The sequence below is a fragment of the Salvelinus fontinalis genome, chromosome 29, assembly GCF_029448725.1.
Source record: "Salvelinus fontinalis isolate EN_2023a chromosome 29, ASM2944872v1, whole genome shotgun sequence".
NCBI lineage: Eukaryota > Metazoa > Chordata > Actinopteri > Salmoniformes > Salmonidae > Salvelinus > Salvelinus fontinalis.
This window is the reverse complement of record NC_074693.1, coordinates 32,687,080-32,708,503: the sequence shown is the minus strand read 5'-3', so window position 1 is coordinate 32,708,503 and position 21,424 is coordinate 32,687,080.

The following is a 21,424-nucleotide window of genomic DNA, read 5'->3' as shown; positions in this document are numbered from 1 at the left end:
ATTTTCTCGATGTGGAGCTTTGAATACAGACTAATCGACTGGGTCAATTGAGATGCGAGACAAACTGCGTCTACATGTAAAACCGTGATCATTAAATCATTAGAAACCATTTCATATAAATTCATATCATTTATTTCACAAGAGGAGGAGTGCAAGAGTCGAGTTAATTGAAAATATTTTATGTAAATTGTAAACACTTCAGCGAGTGCAAATATGCAGTCCGTGAAGAAAAGATAGCTGCCATTTAGTGTGTGCATGTGGCTGTTTGTATTTCTTATTTTGTGTGACAGTCCCTTGATTACTCTACTGAGTGTGCACATATGTGCATCTCTCTCTCTCTCCCCCTCTTTTTTCCAGGCACACACTCACCATACAAATGAATCACCCCTCCACTCACGGAGCAACCCAATCATCTACTCCCTCCTACTGATGGGCTGCATGGCCTACGTTGGGCTGTGCACTGTTGGCAGTAGCCTTTCTGGGCTTTGATAGACCAAAGCCTGGTTTGTCTGGGCTATTTTGGGCTGTTCAGAAGCCTGGTTGGGCTGTGTGACTAAGCACTGACTTCACAAGGCTGGGCTGTCTTAGAATTACGCCGAGCTCTTATAGCCATGCTGGGCTGTGTTAGGCAGGCAGACTTTCTGGGGCTTGTGTCCGGATGATCCGAAATTAATCCCATCAGTGTGTCCTGTCTCTTCAGAGGGCTGTGGGATAAAGCTGCTGGTCGGCCACAGAGCTGGAAGGAAGGCCATGACCAGAGTGACTAAGGGTGTAGTTGATATCGGTGGGGGGGGGGGGGACAATTTTGGGCGGTTCTTGCATTGGAATTATATTGAATTCTGCTTCTATCACACTATAGACCATAGATTTGCCGCGAAATCTGTAGCCTGTCTCCTCTGCGCTGTATCAGCATAATGGATAGCGCCCTACACACTAAAGCAAGTCCATGGAGTTATTGTGGGGGCGGGGCGGGGTGGGAGGAGAGAGAGGGTTTACTGTAACATTACAGTTTGTGGTGGACCATGATCACAACAGCCAACACTGCCTGAGATCTCTGTCCCTTTCTCTCTCTCTCATTCTCTTACTTTCTCCCTCTTTCTACTCCTATCGCTCTCTCCCTCCCCTTATCTCCCCCTCTCTCTAGCTCTCTTCCTCCCCTTATCTCTATCTCTCTTCCTCCCTCCCCCAACCCCCCCCCCTATAGTATCAGAGTTTTGTGTGTCTCTCTGTCTCTCTCTCTGTCCATCCGCCGGGCAGTAATCTGGTTATCTGCTCCTCTTGGCCAGACATAATCCTCTGCAGTTGGTTTATAACTGGTCCTCTGCTCCTCTGCTGGCTCAACGTTTCTAAGGGTTTTAGAATGATTATCCATTCACCAAGCTGCCTATTGTACAGACAAGTTCACTTACTGGACGCTTGGGTTTGTGTGCACTATAAAAGATAGACAGGGAGGGAAAGAGAGAGAACTGACGGAGAGACGGAGAGACAGACCGCTCCCTCGCTTTACTCCTCTTGCCCCTTTTTCTTATTTTCTCCCCCTCTTCCTCCTCTTCCTCCTCCTCCTCCATCCTCTTCCCTCACTCTCTCTTTCTGTACAGTCTTCAAAAGAGGTGTTTTTAATGACAGCATAGTGGAATCCACAGATTGCCGGTACCACTCAGTGAGGCTGAAATGACTCGGAAAAGAGAAAAAGAGGGAGGGGAGAAGGGGAGCGATGGAAGGAGGGAGCTAAGGAGCGGGAAATGGTTGGTTTTACTAAGCTAAGCAGATCACAGAGAACCTGGGCACAGTTTTGCAGCTAATGGCTTTGTGGGCTAGCCGCCACAGGCACAACCCTCTCTCCTTTTCTCACACTCTCTCACACACTCTGACACGCATAGAGAGGGAGATAGTAGTTTGAATCAGATTAGAGGCCAAAACTCTAACCAAACCATGTTCCTCCAGGTGCAGATAAAATGGCATCCTACAGTTTACAAACAGACACAACCAGCCTCAGGCACGGGCCGATGCACAATCTGCTGGCGAGCCTGCTGCAACCTCCCTCCACCGTTCCATCCATTACCTATCCTCAGCATGACGGCCATCAACTCAAATACGAGCAGGAGACCTTTAAAGCATGTATGTTGAAGTGTACAGTCGTCATTGGAGTAGAATACGGTTCTAGGCAGTGTGTGTGGGTTGTTGACGTTGTCCAGATTGGCAGCAGTCTGTTTATGTTTTAATCATAGGAGGAGCAGAATACTGCCTCCAGCCTCCCCTTGTAAATGTTACCTACCTTAGAGTAAATATACGTCGTCATGGAGACTGCTGTACACACGCCGACAACCGTGCCATAAACAAACATGGATAAAATGCAGTTTCAGGTTCAATGATACAGCCTCTTGACAAAGCTCTCAACTATACTTTTTCTCTTTATTGAATTACACTATTGGATAGTATAGACATGCCCTTGCCTCTTTTGGGTTAAGTGGGTGTTGTATATTTCAATCTTCCTTAATGTTGGTATGAGAATCATTCATTTAGAGCATAATTCATGTAGCCCTGCAACACCAGGGTTGTTGGCCACAGTGGCCCAGAATAGAGCTCGCACATACTTTTACTGCCATCTACTGGTCACAAAGAGAACTACATATGTATGAGCCTCATTCCCCAGCCCCACAGAGCCGATTCACTAAGATAACTGGTCGCTGAATGTCTTTGCTGCTCTGTGTGTGTGTGTGTGTGTGTGTGTGTGTGTGTGTGTGTGTGTGTGTGTGTGTGTGTGTGTGTGTGTGTGTGTGTGTGTGTGTGTGTGTGTGTGTGTGTGTGTGTGTGTGTGTGTGTGTGTGTGTGTGTGTGTGTGTGTGTGTGTGTGTGAGAGAGAGAGAGAGACCTAGTTAGGTCTAGAGCAGACTTAACTCGCTCTATTAAATTAATCAAAAGAGGAACATTTTACATTTGCCTAGAAATTAAAAAACAGAGAAAAATGTCCTCCTGTGTGCTACCTATATCCCCCCACTAGAATCCCCATACTTTAATGAAGACAGCTTCTCCATCCTGAAGGGGGAAATCAATCATTTCCAGGCCCAGGGACATGTACTAGTCTGTGGCGACCTAAATGCCAGAACCGGACAAGAACCTGACACCCTCAGCACACAGGGGAACAAACACCTGCCTGGAGGTGACAGCATTCACTCCACAATATGCCCACCTAGGCACAACTACGACCACATAACAAACAAAACCATGTTACAACTCCTACAGCTCTGTCGCACATTGGCTATGTACATAGTCAATGGTAGGTTTCGAGGGGACTCCAGTAGTACTGAACAGTCAGCCCACTGAAATCACTATCAGATCACAGCAAAATCAAAGTCGACATGAAAAGAGCTATACTTAATCATGCCTAGTTAAATAAAGGTTAAATAAAAAAATATATAAAAAATGAGGTGTCAAAGCCAAAGGAACTGAATAATATTAAGAAATGCTATAGATGGGAGGAATGTAGTGTGGAAACCTACCAAAAAACAATTAGGCAACAACAAATTCAATTCCTTTCAGACAACTTTATGGACAAAACGTGTCACTGTAATAGTGAAGGTGTAAACATGGCAGTAGAACATCTAAATAGTATATTTAACCTCTCAGCTTCCATATCAAATCTAAAAATGTCAAGCAGAAAACTGAAGAAAATGAACAGCAATGACAAATGATTTGATGAAGAATGCAAAACCCAAGATTTTTTATTTTTAATAAACCTATCCAACCAAAAACATACAGACCTAGAAAACCTGAGCCTTCACTATGTTGAATCAGAAAAACAATAGAGAAATATGCTACGGAAAAAGAAGGAACAGCACGTCAGAAATCAGCTCAATGTAATTGAACAATCCATAGACTAACCACTTCTGGGAAAACTGGAAAACAATAAACAAACAACAACACGAAGGGTTATCTATCCAAAATGGAGATGTATGGGTAAACCACTTCTCCAATCTTTTTGGATCTATAACAAAGAACAAACAGCAAAACCATACACATGATCAACTACAAATCTTAGAATCAACTATTAAAGACTACCAGAACCCACTGGATTCTCCGATTATATTGAATGAACTATAGGACGAAACACAAACCCTCCAACCCAAAAAGGCCTGTGGTGTTGATGGCATCCTCAATGAAATTATAAAATATACAGACAACAAATTCCATTGGGTTATTCTTAAACTCTTTAACATCATCCTTAGCTCTGGCATCTTCCCAGTACTTGAAACCAAGGACCGATCACCCCAATCAACAAAGCAGAGACATATTTGACCCCAATAACTACCGTGGTATATGCATCAACAGCAACCTTGTTAAAATCCTCTGCATTATCATTAACAGCAGACTCGTACATTTCCTTAGTGAAAACAATGTACTGGGCAAAAATCTAATTGGCTTTTTACCAAATTACTGTACGACAGACCACGTATTCACCCTGCACACCCTAACTGACAACGAACAAACCAAAACAAAGGCAAAGTTTTCTCATGCTTTCTTGATTTCCAAAAAGCCTTTGACTCAATTTGGCAGGTCTGCTATACAATTGATGGAAAATGGTGTTGGGGGAAAAACATATGACATGGTAAAATCCATGTACACAAATAACAAGTGTGTGGTTAAAATTGGCAAATAACACACACATTTCTTTCCACAGGGCCATGTGGTGAGACAGGGATGCAGCTTAAGCCCCACCTTCTTCAACATATATATCAACAAATTGGTGAGGGCATTAGAAATGTCTGCATTACCCGGCCTCACCCTTCTGGAATCTGAAGTCAAATGTCTACTGTTTGCTGATGACCTGGTGCTTCTGTCACCAACCAAGGAGGGCCTACAGCAGCACCTAGATCTTCTGCACAGATTCTACCAGACCTGGGCCCTGCCAGCAAATCTCAGTAAGACAAAAATAACGATGTTCCAAAAAAGGTCCAGTCTCCAGGACCACAAAAATAAGTTCCATCTAGACACTGTTGCCCTAGAGCACACAAAAAACTAAACATCAGCGCCACAGGTAACTTCCACAAAGCTGTGAACAAGCTGAGAGACAAAGCAAGAGGGGCCTTCTATGCCATCAAAAGGAACATAAAATGTGACATACCAATTAGGATCTGGCTAAAAATACTTGAATCAGTTATAGAACCCATTGCCCTTTATGGTTGTGAGGTCTGGGGTCCGCTCACCAACCGAGAATTCACAAAATGGGACAAAAACCAAATTGAAACTCTGAATGCAGAATTCTGCAAAAATGTCCTCCGTGTACAAAGTAAAACACCAACTAATGCAGAGCAGAGCAGAGTTAGGCCAATACCAGCTAATTATCAAAATCCAGAAAAGTGATTCCCAAACCTTCCATAACAAAGCCATCATCTACAGAGAGATGAACCTGGAGAAGAGTCCCCTAAGCAAGCTGGTCCTGGGGCTCTGTTCACAAACACAAACAGACCCCACAGAGCCCCAGGACAGCAACATAATTAGAGCCAACCAATTCATGAGAAAGCAAAAAGAGCAAAAAGACACATTGAAAAGAATTAAAAACCTTTCAGTTCTAGGCATCCCGCTAACGGAATAACTTCCGGTGAAACTGGAGGGCGCGCAATTCAAATAAATAATCATAAAAATTATGGATATTAAACATTTAGGTACTTGTAAGTGTCTTATGTCGGTTGAAAGCTTAAATTCTTGTTAATCTAACTGCACTGTCTGATTTACAGTAGCTATTACAGCGAAAGCATGCCATGTGATTATTTGAGGACGGCGCCCCACATCAAAATATTTTTCCACCGGCACAGGTTTTATAAATTCACAAACAGCGATTAAATATTCACTTACTTTTTGAAAATGTTCCTCTGATTTGGAATCCAAAGTGTCCCAGCTATAACACATAGTGTTGTTTTGTTAGATAAAATCCTTCTTTATATCCCAAAAAGTCCCTTTAGTTGGCGCCATCGATTTGAGTAATCCACTCGTTCAACATGCAGAGAAAGGAATCCGAAATTCTATCCCTAAACTTTGTTTCAACAAGTCAAAATACGTTTCTCTTTACTCCTCAGATAGCCTAAAATGTAATCAAACTATAATATTTCTTAAAACCTTGTACATAGGCTGCTGATACCCTATGGAGGCCATAGGAATTGCATCCAGGGAGCTAATTTCCAGTATGCCCTTAAACTTTCCATTGTAAGAGCATGGTCTTGCAAAAATATTTATTTGGATTTTCTCCTACCATATCTATTGTGTTATATTCGCTTACCTTATTTTAACATTTCTACAAACGTCAAAGTGTTTTCTTTCCAATGGTACCAATTATATGCATATTCTGGCTTCAGGGCCTGAGCAACAGGCAGTTTACTTTGGGCACGTCATTCAGACGAAAATTGAGAAAAAAATTGGCCTAGCAGAGAGTAAAAACAGAGAGTTAACAGTGACAGAATATCTGACCACCGTAACTGACCCAAATTTAAGGAAAGGTTTGACTATGTACAGACTCAGTGAGAATAGCCTTGCTATTGAGAAAGGCCACCATAGGAAGACCTGGCTCTCAAGAGAAGACATTCTATGTGCACACTGCCCACAAAATGAGGTGGAAACTGAGCTGCACTTCCTAACATCCTGGAAAATGTATGACCATATAAGAGACACATATTTCCCTCAGATTACACAGATCCACAAAGAATTCGACAACAAACTCAGGTTTCATAAACTCCCATAACTACTGGGTGAAATACCATCGTGTGCATCACAGCAGCAAGATTTGTGACCTGTTGCCACAAGAAAAGGGCAACCAGTGAATAACAAACACCATTGTAAATACAACCCATATTTATTACATTTTTATCCTTTTGTACATTAACTATTTGCACATCGTTACAACACTGTATATTAACATAATATGACATTTGAAATGTATTTATTCTTTTGGAACTTATGTGAGTGTAATGTTTTCTGTTAATTTTATTTTTTATTTTCAATTTTGTTGGGGGGGGGTGGTAGATATATAGTGAGAGAGGGTGAGAAAGACCAAAGTATGACTCATGCCATATATCAGTACAACAAACTATTTGGGCATTCACAGACCCTCCTCTTACACACAGAAATACACTGAGTGTACAAAACACTAGGAACACCTTCCAAATATTGAGTCGCACCTCCTTTTGCCCGGAGAACAGTCTCAATTGTCGAAAGCATTCCACAGGGATGCTGGGCCATGTTGACTCCAATGCTTTCCATGTGCCTGGCACCTACTACCATTCCCCATTCAAAGGCACTTCAATCTTTTGTCTTTCCCATTCATTCTCTGAATGGCACACATACACAATCCATGTCTCAGTTGTCTCAAGGCTTAAACATCCTTCATTAACCTGTCTCCTCCCCTTCATCTACACTGATTGAAGTGGATTTAAGAAGTGATATCAATAAGTGATCATAGCTTTCACCTGGATTCCCCTGGTCAGTCTATGTCATGGAAAGAGCAGGTGTTTCTAGTGTTTTGTATACTCAGTGTAGTCCACATCAAGGACAATTCTCCCTCGTGGGACATTTCCCACATCACCATGAGCAAAAAGGCTATTTTAAGCTTAGGGGTTAGGTTTAAGGTTAGGGTTACAATTAGGGTTATGGTAAGGGTAAGTGGTTAGCGGTTAGGATTATCATTAGGAGTTAGGTTTAGGCTTAGGGTTAGGGTTATGGTAAGGTTAAGGGCACTGGTGTAAGTATCTGTACTTTACTTTACTATTTACATTTTTGACAACTTTACCTCATTACATTCAAATCAAAATCAAAATGAATTTGTCACATACACATGGTTAGCAGATGTTAATGTGAGTGTAGCGAAATGCTTGTGCTTCTAGTTCCGACAATGCAGTAATATCCAACGAGTAATCTAACCTAACAATTTCACAACAACTACCTTATACACACAAGTGTAAAGGAATGAATAAGAATTTGTACATTAAAAAAAATATATGAATGAGTGATGGTATAGAACGGCATAGGCAAGATGCAGTAGATGGTATAGAGTGCAGTATATACATATGAGATGAGTAATGTAGGGTATGTAAACATTATATGAAGTGGCATTGTTTAAAGTGGCTTGTGATACATTTATTACATACATTTTTCCATTATTAAAGTGGCTGGAATTGAGTCAGTATGTTGGCAGCAGCCACTCAATGTTAGTGATGGCTGTTTAACAGTCTGATGGCCTTGAGATAGAAGCTGTTTTTCAGTTTCTCGGTCCCAGCTTTGATGCACCTGTACTGACCCCGCCTTCTGGATGATAGCGGGGTGAACAGGCAGTGGCTGGGGTGGTTGTTGTCTTTGATAATCTTTTTGGCCTTCCTGTGACATCGGGTGGTGTAGGTGTCCTGGAGGGAAGGTAGTTTGCCCCCGGTGATGCGTTGTGCAGACCTCACTACCCTCTGGAGAGCCTTACGGTTATGGGCAGAGCAGTTGCCGTACCAGGCGGTGATACAGCCCGACAAGATGCTCTCGATTGTGCATCTGTAAAAGTTTGTGAGTGTTTTTGGTGACAAGCCGAATTTCTTCAGCATCCTGAGGTTGAAGAGGCGCTGCTGCGCCTTCTTCACCACGCTGTCTGTGTGGGTGGACCATTTCAGTTTGTCCGTGATGTGTACGCCGAGGAACTTAAAACGTTCTATTTTCCTGACACTCCGACACTCCGAGGGCCCTCACCTCTTCCCTGTAGGCCGTCTCGTCGTTGTTGGTAATCAAGCCTACCACTGTAGTGTTGTCTGCAAACTTGATGATTGAGTTGGAGGCGTGCATGGCCACATAGTCGTGGGTGAACAGGGAGTAAAGAAAATAATGTACTTTTTACTCCATACATTTTCCCTGACACCAAAAAGTACTTGTGTAAGCGGTGCGTAACTGGCAGCATGGAAGTCAGGCGCAGGAGAGCAGAAATGGGTAACAGCCGGAGCACTTCAATGATGCAAAATCAAACAGCACCCAGAACAGCAAAATATGGGTTGAAACAACCCGTCGCCAACAAGCCAGAAATGCACAAAACACTTACAACAAACAATTCCACGCACAGACATGGGGGGAACAGAGGGTTATATACACGTCAAATAATGAGGTAATGTAAACCAGGTGTGTGGGAAAACAAGACAAAACAAATAGAAAATGAAAGGTGGATCAGCGATGGCTAGAAAGCCGGTGACGTCGACCGCCGAACGAACAAGGAGAGGAACCGACATCGGCGGAAGTCGTGACAACTCGTTACATTTTGAATGCTTAAATGGACAGGAAATGGTCCAATTAACACATCTTTCCCTACTGCCTCTGATCTGGTGAACTCATCAAACACAAATGCTTTGTTTAGAAAGTATGTCTGAGTGTTGGAGTGTGCCCCTGGTTATCCATAAATAAAATAAATAAATAAAATGGTGCTGTCTGGTTTGCTTAATATAAGGAATTTGAAATGATTTATTCTTTTACTTTTGATACTTAAGTATATTTTAGCAATTACACATACTTAAATGTTACCTTAATTTAACTAGGCAAGTCAGTTAAGAACAAATTCTTGTTTACAACGATGGCCTACACCTGTCACGGTTCATGAATCCACTGCCTCCCTCTCTCTCTCTCTCTCTCTCTCTTTCTCTTTCTCTTTTTTTCTCTCTCTCTCTCTCTCTCTCTCTCTCTCCCCTGTTTGTGTGGGCGGGGTTCCCAATCTCGGCCTGATTGTCTGCGCCAGCTGGAATCACTTATCTTCCCTTTATATGTTCTGTAACCAGTGTTTCTTGTTGTCAGATCATTGTTACTTCCCTGAGGTTGTGTCGTGTGTCTGGGCTCTTTCTCTCGGCGCCCTTGTGTGGATTATCTTCTGGGCTCCTTCCTACCCTTCCGGACACATTCCCCTGGATTTCTCAGCACGCTATCATCGGTATATGCGCCATAGTCCCTGGGTCGGATTCCGTCTGAGTACAGTCTGTATGTCCTGTTGCTGCTGTAAACTGTATTTCATTAAACCATCGTTGCTTGCATCTTGCATCCGCCTCTGTGTTGTCACAGAATGATCTGACCTTACCATGGATGCAGCGAGTTCAACGAGTCTGACAGAATTCATTTCCCGCAGTATCACGAGAATGGATCAACAAGAGGAGAACATCTCCAGCACAGGTCGGGCAGTACAAGCCCTTGTGACGCAGGTATCCCAGCTGACCCAACAAGTACAACATCTGAGGGGTCTCGCTGCGCCACCTACACCGGCAGTTCAACCCGCCCCGCCAGAGCCGGATTCCCAGCTAGAGCCACGGCTACCGACACCAGAGGGTTATTCAGGTGATCCTGACAATTGCAGAGCTTTTCTTACGAGATGTTCCATGCATTTCTCGTTGCAGCCACGGACCTTCAACCGTGAACAGTCTAAGGTAGCATTCGTACTCACACTGCTATCAGGCAAAGAGGCTCTTTGGGGAACGGCGGTGTGGGCGAACCAGGACCCATGCTGCACCTCTTTCCAGACACTCTCCGAGGAGATGAGAAGGGTCTTCGATCGGGCCGTGGCGGGTAGGGAGGCGGCCAGACTACACGCTGACCTTCGCCAAGGAGACCGTTCAGTATCGGAATACTCCATCCAATTCCGCACTCTGGCCGCAGAGTGTCAGTGGAACGAGGAGGCGCAGTGGGACATGTTCCTGCATGGGCTGGGGGACCGGATCCAGAAGGAGATCTATGTTCTGGACCTTCCCAGGAGTTTAAATGGACTAGTGGAACTAGCCTTGAGGGTCGACGCTCGTCTGAGTCGTATTGGCTGCCGAGCATGCCCTAACAGACCGTATAACGACACGGAGGGCTGGCATGCCAGCGGCGGGAACACGGCCAGTTCCGCCTCCGCTCACGAACCCATGCAGCTGGGGAGAGCTCGCCTCTCCCGGGAAGAGAGGGAGTGGCGGAGATCCCAAGGACTCTGTCTCTACTGGGGTAGAGCGGGCCACTTTATCCACTCCTGCCCGGTAAAAGATCAGGCCCGGTAGTAAGTATGAGGCTACTATCGGGTGGTGTCACCACAGAGAAGACCTCATCATCTACTCTCCTCCCGGTAAGACTAAGATGGGCCACCCACACGCACGACACCCAAGCCTTACTGGACTCAGGAGCAGAGGGTAATTTTATGGACTTCAAGCTCGCTCACAAACTCCAGATTCCTATCACCTCACTCACGCACAAGATATCCGTCAACGCTCTCAATGGTTAAGAACTCCCCAACATTTCTCATACCACTGAACCTATCACACTCATCACTTCTGGCAATCACACTGAGACACTATCATTTCTACTCATGGACTCACCCCTTGCACCATTAGTTCTCGGCCACCCTTGGCTCACCCAACACAACCCCAGAGTTGACTGGGGTCATAACTCTATATCCATGTGGAGTAACAAGTGTCTTGAGTCCTGTTTAGTGTCTGCTTGTTCATCTGTGTCTGATTCTGTGTTTCTAGAGGAGGCAGTGGATTTGTCTAACGTGCCCGTTGAATACCTCGACCTGAAGGAGGTGTTCAGCAAGTCCCGTGCTGCTTCTCTTCCTCCGCATCGTCCCTATGACTGTGCAATAGAATTATTGCCAGGTGAGTCTCCGCCTAAAGGCAAGTTATATTCACTCTCTGTTCCTGAGAGGGAGGCTATGGAGAGATACATCTCTGATTCTCTGGCCTCTGGATTCATTCGTCCTTCCTCTTCTCCAGCGGGGGCGGGGTTCTTCTTTGTGGGGAAGAAGGACGGATCTCTGCGTCCTTGCATTGATTACCGTGGGTTGAATAACATCACAGTGAAGAATACCTATCCCTTACCGTTGATGTCCTCAGCCTTTGAAAGGTTACAGGGAGCATCCGTGTTCACTAAGTTGGATTTACGTAATGCATATCATTTGGTTCGCATAAGGAGGGGGGATGAATGGAAGACCGCGTTTAACACCCCCAGAGGGCACTTCGAATATTTGGTCATGCCTTTTGGGCTATCCAACTCCCCAGCGGTTTTCCAGGCACTCGTCAATGACGTGCTGAGAGATATGATTGATCAGTTCATATATGTTTACCTGGATGACATACTGATTTTTTCTTCTTCTCTCCAGGAACACGTTCAGCACGTCAGACGAGTGCTTCAGAGGTTGTTGGAGAATGGACTTTTTGTCAAGGCGGAGAAATGCATTTTTCATGCACAATCCGTTCCATTCCTAGGTTACATCGTCTCGACTGAAGGTATTCACATGGATCCTGACAAGGTTAAGGCTGTGGTGGATTGGCCAAGCCCAGATTCCCGTAAGGCCCTACAGAGGTTTCTGGGATTCGCCAATTTCTACCTGCGTTTCGTTCGCAACTTAGGCCAGATAGTCGCTTCTCTTACCGCCTTAACCTCCCCCAGAGTGACGTTCAGGTGGTCCGATACAGCCGAGGCTGCATTCGCCAAATTCAAGAGTCGCTTTGTTTCGGCCCCCATCCTCATAGCTCCCATCCCTCGCGTCAGTTTGTGGTGGAGGTGGACGCTTCAGAGGTGGGGGTAGGTGCGGTACTTTCCCAACGTTCCTCTTCTGTCGACAAGATGCACCTGCGGAACGTAACTACGACATTGGCAACAGAGAGTTGTTGGCAGTGAAGTTAGCACTGGAGGAGTGGCGCCATTGGTTAGAGGGTTCGGGGGTACCTTTTATAGTCTGGACCTATCACAAGAATTTGGAATATATCAGAACCGCCAAGCGACTCAACTCCAGGCAGGCGCGGTGGGCACTCTTTTTCGGACGTTTTGACTTCTCTCTCTCGTATCGCCCGGGTTCCAAGAATGTCAAACCCGATTTCCTTTCTCGCATTTTTGACCATTCCGAACGCCCATTCTCTCCCGAGTGCATCCTACCCGGGACCCTAGTGGTCTCCACACTCACATGGGAGGTTGAATCGAGGGTCAAAACGGCCTTAGAAGGGGTAAAGCCTCCGCCCGGTTGCCCGCCTAATCGGTTGTTTGTGCCGGAGGGGTGTCGGTCCGATGTTATTCGGTGGGGGCATTGCTCCAACGTAGCGTGTCATCCAGGAGTCAGCCGCACTAGCTTTTTGGTTAAGCAACGCTTTTGGTGGCCACTGATGGCTCGTGACATTCACAGTTTTGTCTTGGCTTGCTTGGTTTGTGCCACTGGGAAGACTTCTAATCGACCTCCAGATGGGTTACTCCAACCGCTGTCGGTCCCTTCGAGACCCTGGTCCCACATCGCGCTAGATTTTGTTACCGCCCTCCCGCCCTCCCAGGGCAAGACGGTGGTTTTGACCGTGGTGGACCGGTTCTCGAAGGCGGCTCATTTTATTCCCTTGCCTAAATTACCATCTGCCAAGGAGACAGCGGTAACTGTCGTGGATCACGTTTTTCGCTTACATGGCCTGCCGATGGACGTAGTTTCTGACAGGGGGCCCCAATTTGTGTCCAAGTTTTGGCAAGAGTTTTGTAGGTTACTGGGAGCGAGTGTCAGTCTGTCTTCAGGGTTTCATCCCCAGAGCAACGGTCAAACGGAGAGGGCCAACCAAGATTTGGAGAGAGTGTTGCGATGTTTGGTTTCTAAGAATCCCTCTTCCTGGAGTCAACAACTCTCTATGGTTGAGTACGCTCACAATTCGTTGCCAGTGGCAGCCACGGGTCTCTCTCCGTTTGAGTGTAGTTTAGGTTACCAGCCACCTATCTTTCCCAGTACGGAGTTCGAGGTCACTGTGCCCTCCGCTCACGCTTTCATCCAGAGGTGCCGTCACGCATGGAGCAGAGCCCGGGAGACTCTTCTCCGGGTGGGGGCGCGCACCAAGGCTAAGGCTGATCGCCGCCGGTCGAAGCCTCCGGTATATGTCGTTGGCCAAGGAGTGTGGCTTTCTACTAAGAACATTCCACTCCGATCCGTTTCGAACAAGCTTGCCCCCAAATTTATCGGCCCGTTCAAAGTCACCAGGATCATTAGTCCGGTGGCGGTCCGGCTCAAGCTTCCTCCGGCGTATAGGAGAATTCATCCTACCTTTCATGTGTCTAAAATAAAACCTGTGTTTCAGGCACGCATTAACCCGCCGGTCCCGGTTCCCCCGCCGCCACGACTTGTTGATGGGGAACCCACCTTTTCTGTCAATCGTATTTTGGACTCTAGAAGGAGGGGACGCGGAATCCAGTACCTGGTGGACTGGGAGGGCTACGGTCCGGAGGAGAGAAGTTGGGTACCTGCTAGGGACATTCTGGATCACTCCCTTATCGATGATTTCAATCGACAGGTAAATTCGCCTGGGAACGCCAAGAGGCGTTCCTAGGGGGGGTATTGTCACGGTTCATGAATCCACTGCCTCCCTCTCTCTCTCTCTCTTTCTCTTTCTCTTTCTCTTTTTCTCTCTCTCTCTCTCTCTCTCTCTCCCGTGTTTGTGTGGGCGGGGTTCCCAATCTCGGCCTGATTGTCTGCGCCAGCTGGAATCACTTATCTTCCCTTTATATGTTCTGTAACCAGCGTTTCTTGTTGTCAGATCATTGTTACTTCCCTGAGGTTGTGTCGTGTGTCTGGGCTCTTTCTCTCGGCGCCCTTGTGTGGATTATCTTCTGGGCTCCTTCCTACCCTTCCGGACACATTCCCCTGGATTTCTCAGCACGCTATCATCGGTATATGCGCCATAGTCCCTGGGTCGGATTCCGTCTGAGTACAGTCTGTATGTCCTGTTGCTGCTGTAAACTGTATTTCATTAAACCATCGTTGCTTGCATCTTGCATCCGCCTCTGTGTTGTCACAACACCAGCCAAACCCGGACAGCACTAGGCTAATTGTGCACCGCCCTATGGGACTCACAATCACTGCCAGTTGTGATACAGTCTAGATTTGAAACAGGGTGTCTGTAGGGACACCTCTAGGACTGAGATACAGTGACTTAGACCGCTGTGCCACTCGGGAGACCAAAGTGTATTTAAGTGTATTCATAACCAAATACTTCTCGATTTTTACTCAAGTAGTATTTTACTGGGTGACTTTTACTTTTACTTGAGTCATTTTCTATTAGGGTATTTTTACTTTTACTCAAGTATGACAATTGGATACTTTTTCCACCACTGAGTAAGGGTAAGGGTAAGGGTTAGGGTTAGGTTTAGGGTTAGGTGTAAGGGAAAAATAGAAAATTGAATGGAAATTCCTTTTAGGTCCCCACGAGGATAGAAGGACATAACATACTGTATGTGTGCATGTGAGCATGCGTTCGTGTAGAAGCTGGCCCTTCAGCCTATTAACCTGTCTAGGATCAGCGTGGCGCTAGCGGCACACCCCCCCCCCCCCCCCACTGAAAAACCAGTGCCGCGAAATTCAAAAAAAAATTTTTTTTTAAATATTTAACTTTCACACATTAAAGTCCAATACAGCTAATGAAAGACACAGATCTTGTGAATCCAGTCAACATTTCCGATTTTTAAAATGTTTTACAGGGAAGACACAATATGTAAAGATGTACATCTATTACCTAAAAACACATTAGCATAATCCACCATCTTTTATTTGTCCACCAACACCAGTAGCCATCACCAATTCGGCTAAACTAAGATATTTATAGCCCCTAACCAACAAAAAAACTCATTAGATGACAGTCTGATAACATATTTATGGTATGGGATAGGTTTTGTTAGAAAAAAGTGCATATTTCAGGTATATGGCATAGTTTACAATTGCACCCACCATCACAAATGGACTAGAATAATTACAATGAGCAACGTGTTTACCTAACTACTAATCATCAAACATTTCGTAAAAATACACAGCATACACGAATCGAAAGACACAGATCCTGTGAATACAGACAATATTTCAGATTTTCTAAGTGTCTTACAGCGAAAACACAATAAATCGTTATATTAGCTTAGCACATAGCAATTAGCAGCCCAGCATTGATTCTAGCCAAAGTGAGCGATAAAAGTCAACATCGCCAAAAGATATTAATTTTTTCACTAACCTTCTCAGAATTCTTCCGATGACACTCCTGTAACATCACATTACAACATGCATATACAGTTTGATCAAATGTTTATATTTAGCCACCAAAATCATGGTTAGACAATGTGAAATGTAGCTCAGCTGGTCAGAAAATGTCCTTGCGCCACTTAGACAGTGATCTACTCTTATACATAAATACTCATAAACGTGACTAAAAAATATAGGGTGGACAGGGATTGATAGACAATTTAACCTGTTGGGGATGGGGGCGCTGTTTAGACTATTTATGCTAATGTGGCTAATTTTTTAAACGGCTTCCCACAAAATCCTTGATCGTACAATATGCATATTATTATTATTATTGGATAGAAAACAGTCTATAGTTTCTATAGGAGTTGAAATTTTGTCTCTAAGTGGAACAGAGCCCATTCTACAGCAATTTCCCTGACATGGAGTCAGATTTGAGAAACGTTGGCCACTTTTCTGAAGTCATTTAAACGGGCACTGTCGTTGCTATGACTATACGGACACTTCTTACGTCTTCCCCTGGATGCCTTTACGTGATGACGATTCCAACGGGCTCGATTGCTCGTTCACAGGCACTACAAATGAAAAAAACCTTTAGCTAGCAAGTCTTTTCTTGCTGCGTAACGCGCGTGGAAGACACCGACCCTCTCCTGTTCCAAGCATTAGTTTAGCCTGTTATATTTCTCCGGTCATCTTTTCACTCGTTATAGGAGTTACAAACATCACAAAGTAGTTAATTTAAAGCGTTTTATAGCAATTTATATCCGTTTAGTGCGATTTTGGGACATTTATTTTTGCAACGATGTGAAAAGTTGGGAACGCTTTTCAGTTCATCCCGAACGTAGTTGACATTTCCACATGGCAAGAGGACAGCTTTCCACCAAAAGACGATTTCTCCCAAGAAAGGATCCTTTGCCCAAGATACTGATGGAAGAACAGCTCAAGGTAGGACATTTTTATTATGATAAATCGTGTTTCTGTCGAAACATTTTAGTGGCTTAGGACGCCATGTTTTTTGACGTAGCTTCGCTTGGCGCAAACTGTATTGAAAAGTAAGGATAAATTAAAAAATGTAATAACGCAATTGTATTAAGAATTAAATTGTCTATCAATCCCTGTCCACCCTATATTTTTTAGTCACGTTTATGAGTATTTATGTATAAGAGTAGATCACTGTCTAAGTGGCGCAAGGACGTTTTCTTTACCAGCTTGTCTACATTTCACATTGTCTAACCATGATTTTGGTGGCTAAATATAAACATTTTCGATCAAACTGTATATGCATGTTGTAATGTGATGTTACAGGAGTGTCATCGGAAGAATTCTGAGAAGGTTAGTGAAAAAATTAATATCTTTTGGCGATGTTGACTTTTATCGCTCACTTTGGCTAGAATCAATGCTGGGCTGCTATGTGCTATGTGCTACGCTAATATAACGATTTATTGTGTTTTCGCTGTAAGACACTTAGAAAATCTGAAATATTGTCTGTATTCACAGGATCTGTGTCTTTCGATTCGTGTATGCTGTGTATTTTTACGAAATGTTTGATGATTAGTAGTTAGGTAAACACGTTGCTCATTGTAATTATTCTAGTCCATTTGTGATGGTGGGTGCAATTGTAAACTATGCCATATACCTGAAATATGCACTTTTTTCTAACAAAACCTATCCCATACCATAAATATGTTATCAGACTGTCATCTAATGAGTTTTTTTGTTGGTTAGGGGCTATAAATATCTTAGTTTAGCCGAATTGGTGATGGCTACTGGTGTTGGTGGACAAATAAAAGATGGTGGAATATGCTAATGTGTTTTTAGGTAATAGATGTACATCTTTACATATTGTGTCTTCCCTGTAAAACATTTTAAAAATCGGAAATGTTGACTGGATTCATAAGATCTGTGTCTTTCATTAGCTGTATTGGACTTTAATGTGTGAAAGTTAAATATTTAAAAAAAATATTTTTTTTGAATTTCGCGGCACTGGTTTTTCAGTGGGGGGGGGGGGGGTGTGCCGCTAGCGCCACGCTGATCCTAGACAGGTTAATTCTTAATACAATTGCGTTATTACATTTTTTAATTTATCCTTACTTTTCAATACAGTTTGCGCCAAGCGAAGCTACGTCAAAAAACATGGCGTCCTAAGCCACTAAAATGTTTCGACAGAAACACGATTTATCATAATAAAAATGTCCTACCTTGAGCTGTTCTTCCATCAGTATCTTGGGCAAAGGATCCTTTCTTGGGAGAAATCGTCTTTTGGTGGAAAGCTGTCCTCTTGCCATGTGGAAATGTCAACTGCGTTCGGGATGAACTGAAAAGCGTGCCCAACTTTTCACATCGTTGCAAAAATAAATGTCCCAAAATCGCACTAAACGGATATAAATTGCTATAAAACGCTTTAAATTAACTACTTTATGATGTTTGTAACTCCTATAACGAGTGAAAAGATGACCGGAGAAATATAACAGGCTAAACTAACGCTTGGAACAGGAGAGGGTCGGTGTCTTCCACGCGCGTTACGCAGCAAGAAAAGACTTGCTAGCTAAAGGTTTTTTTCATTTGTAGGGCCTGTGAACGCGCAATCGACCCCGTTGGAATCGTCATCACGTAAAGGCATCCAGGGGAAGACGTAAGAAGTGTCCGTATAGTCATAGCAACGACAGTGCCCTTTTAACTGACTTCAGAAAAGTGGCCAACATTTCTCAAATCTGACTCCATGTCAGGGAAATTGCTGTAGAATGGGCTCTGTTCCACTTAGAGACAAAATTTCAACTCCTATAGAAACTATAGACTGTTTTCTATCCAATAATAATAATAATATGCATATTGTACGATCAAGGATTTTGTGGGAAGCCGTTTAAAAAATTAGCCAAATTAGCATAAATAGTCTAAACAGCGCCCCCATCCCCAACAGGTTAAAGTAATGGCCAAGCATATACATACACCTCCCCATTTTGCCTGGCTTCCTCCCTCTCCTTTCAACCCTGCCTGCCTACCTCTCACCCAACCCTGCCTGCCTACCTCTCACCCAACCCTGCCTGCCTACCTCTCACCCAACCCTGTCTACCTACCTCTCACCCAACCCTGTCTGCCTACCTCTCCCCCAACCCTGCCTGCCTACCTCTCACCCAACCCTGCCTGCCTACCTCTCACCCAACCCTGCCTGCCTACCTCTCACCCAACCCTGCCTGCCTACCTCTCACCCAACCCTGTCTACCTACCTCTCACCCAACCCTGTCTGCCTACCTCTCCCCCAACCCTGTCTGCCTACCTCTCACCCAACCCTGTCTGCCTACCTCTCACCCAACCCTGTCTGCCTACCTCTCACCCAACCCTGTCTGCCTACCTCTCACCCAACCCTGCCTGCCTACCTCTCACCCAACCCTGCCTGCCTACCTCTCACCCAACCCTGTCTGCCTACCTCTCACCCAACCCTGCCTGCCTACCTCTCACCCAACCCTGCGTGCCTACCTCTCACCCAACCCTTTCTGCCTACCTCTCACCCAACCCTTTCTGCCTACCTCTCACCCAACCCTGCCTGCCTACCTCTCACCCAACCCTGCCTGCCTACCTCTCACCCAACCCTGCCTGCCTACCTCTCACCCAACCCTGCCTGCCTACCTCTCACCCAACCCTGTCTGCCTACCTCTCACCCAACCCTGTCTGCCTACCTCTCACCCAACCCTGCCTGCCTACCTCTCACCCAACCCTGCCTGCCTACCTCTCACCCAACCCTGCCTGCCTACCTCTCACCCAACCCTGCCTGCCTACCTCTCACCCAACCCTGCCTGCCTACCTCTCACCCAACCCTGCCTGCCTGCCTACCTCTCACCCAACCCTGCCTGCCTACCTCTCACCCAACCCTGCCTGCCTGCCTACCTCTCACCCAACCCTGCCTGCCTACCTCTCACCCAACCCTGCCTGCCTACCTCTCACCCAACCCTGTCTGCCTACCTCTCACCCAACCCTGCCTGCCTACCTCTCACCCAACCCTTTCTGCCTACCTCTCACCCAACCCTTTCTGCCTACCTCTCACCCAACCCTTTTCCCTGCAATACTGAACAAAAATAGTTCAACGATTTTACTGAGTTGCAGTTCATATAAGGAAATCAGTCAATTGAAATAAATATCTTAGGCCCTAATGTATAGATGTCACATGGCTAGGAAAACAGATAAACATCTGTTGGTCACAGATATATATATTTTTTAAGTAGGGGCGTGAATCAGAAAACCAGTTAGTGTCTGGTGTGTCCACCATTTGCCTCATACATCTCCCTCACATAGAGTTGAGCAGGTTGGTGATTGTGCCCTGTGGAAGATTGTCCAATCCTCTTCAATGGCTGTGTGAAGTTGCTGGATACTGGTGGGAACTGGAACATGCTGTCGTACTCGTTGATGCAGAGCATCCCAAACATGCTCAATGGGTGACATGTCTGGTAAGTATGCAGGCCATGGAAGAACTGGGACATTTTCAGCTTCCAGGAATTGTGTACAGATCCTTGCGACATCGGGCTGTGCATTATCATGCTAAATCGTAAGCTGATGGCGGCAGATAAATGGCACAACAATGGGCCTCAGGATCTCGTCACGGTATCTCTCTGCATTCAAATTGCCATCGATAAAATATAATTGTGTTCATAGTCCGTTGTTTATGCCTGCCCTTACCATAACCCCACCGCCACATGGGGCACTCTGTTTACAACATTGACATTAGCCAACCGCTCACCCACACGACGACATACACGTGGTCTGTGGTTGTGAGACTTATGGTAGATAAATTAACATTCAATACTCTAGCAACAGCTCTGGTGGACATTCCTGCAGTCAGCATGGCAATTGCATGCTCCCTCAAGACATCTGTGGCATTGTGTTGTGTGACAAAACTGCACATGTTAGTGTGGCCTTTAATTGTCCCCAGAAAAAGGTGCATCTGTGGAATGATCAGCTATAATCACGGCTCCTCCTCTGCAGTGCAGGGGGCGGTTCCTCCTGAAAGGCAGAGGAGGGTCGTTAGTGATTGGAGCCACCTGGGCTCAGGGTATAAAGCTGTCACTAATCACTCTTGCTCTCTCTCTCTCTGCTCCTCCAGGTATGCTCATGATTTGTTTGTTCCTTTGTAGTTTTGCATAGTTTTCACTCAGTCATGTTCACACACACATATTCATGCACCCATGCACTTTACATACACCTTACATCATGATACTTCCACACCTCATTCCTTTTTCTTAGTTTAAGTTAATAGGTTGTTTATAATAAAGAACACTTTTAAATTGGCCTGTACCTGTTGTTCGTGTCCCCTCATTTTTGTCACAGGCTATGAGCCGGCTTGTGACAAGTGGGGGCTCGTCCGAGATTGTAGTTTACTTGGGTTAGTTTAGTTTAGTTTGCCAAATGTTTTTTTGTTTGAGTGGATGTTTTGGTTGGGCCAATTTT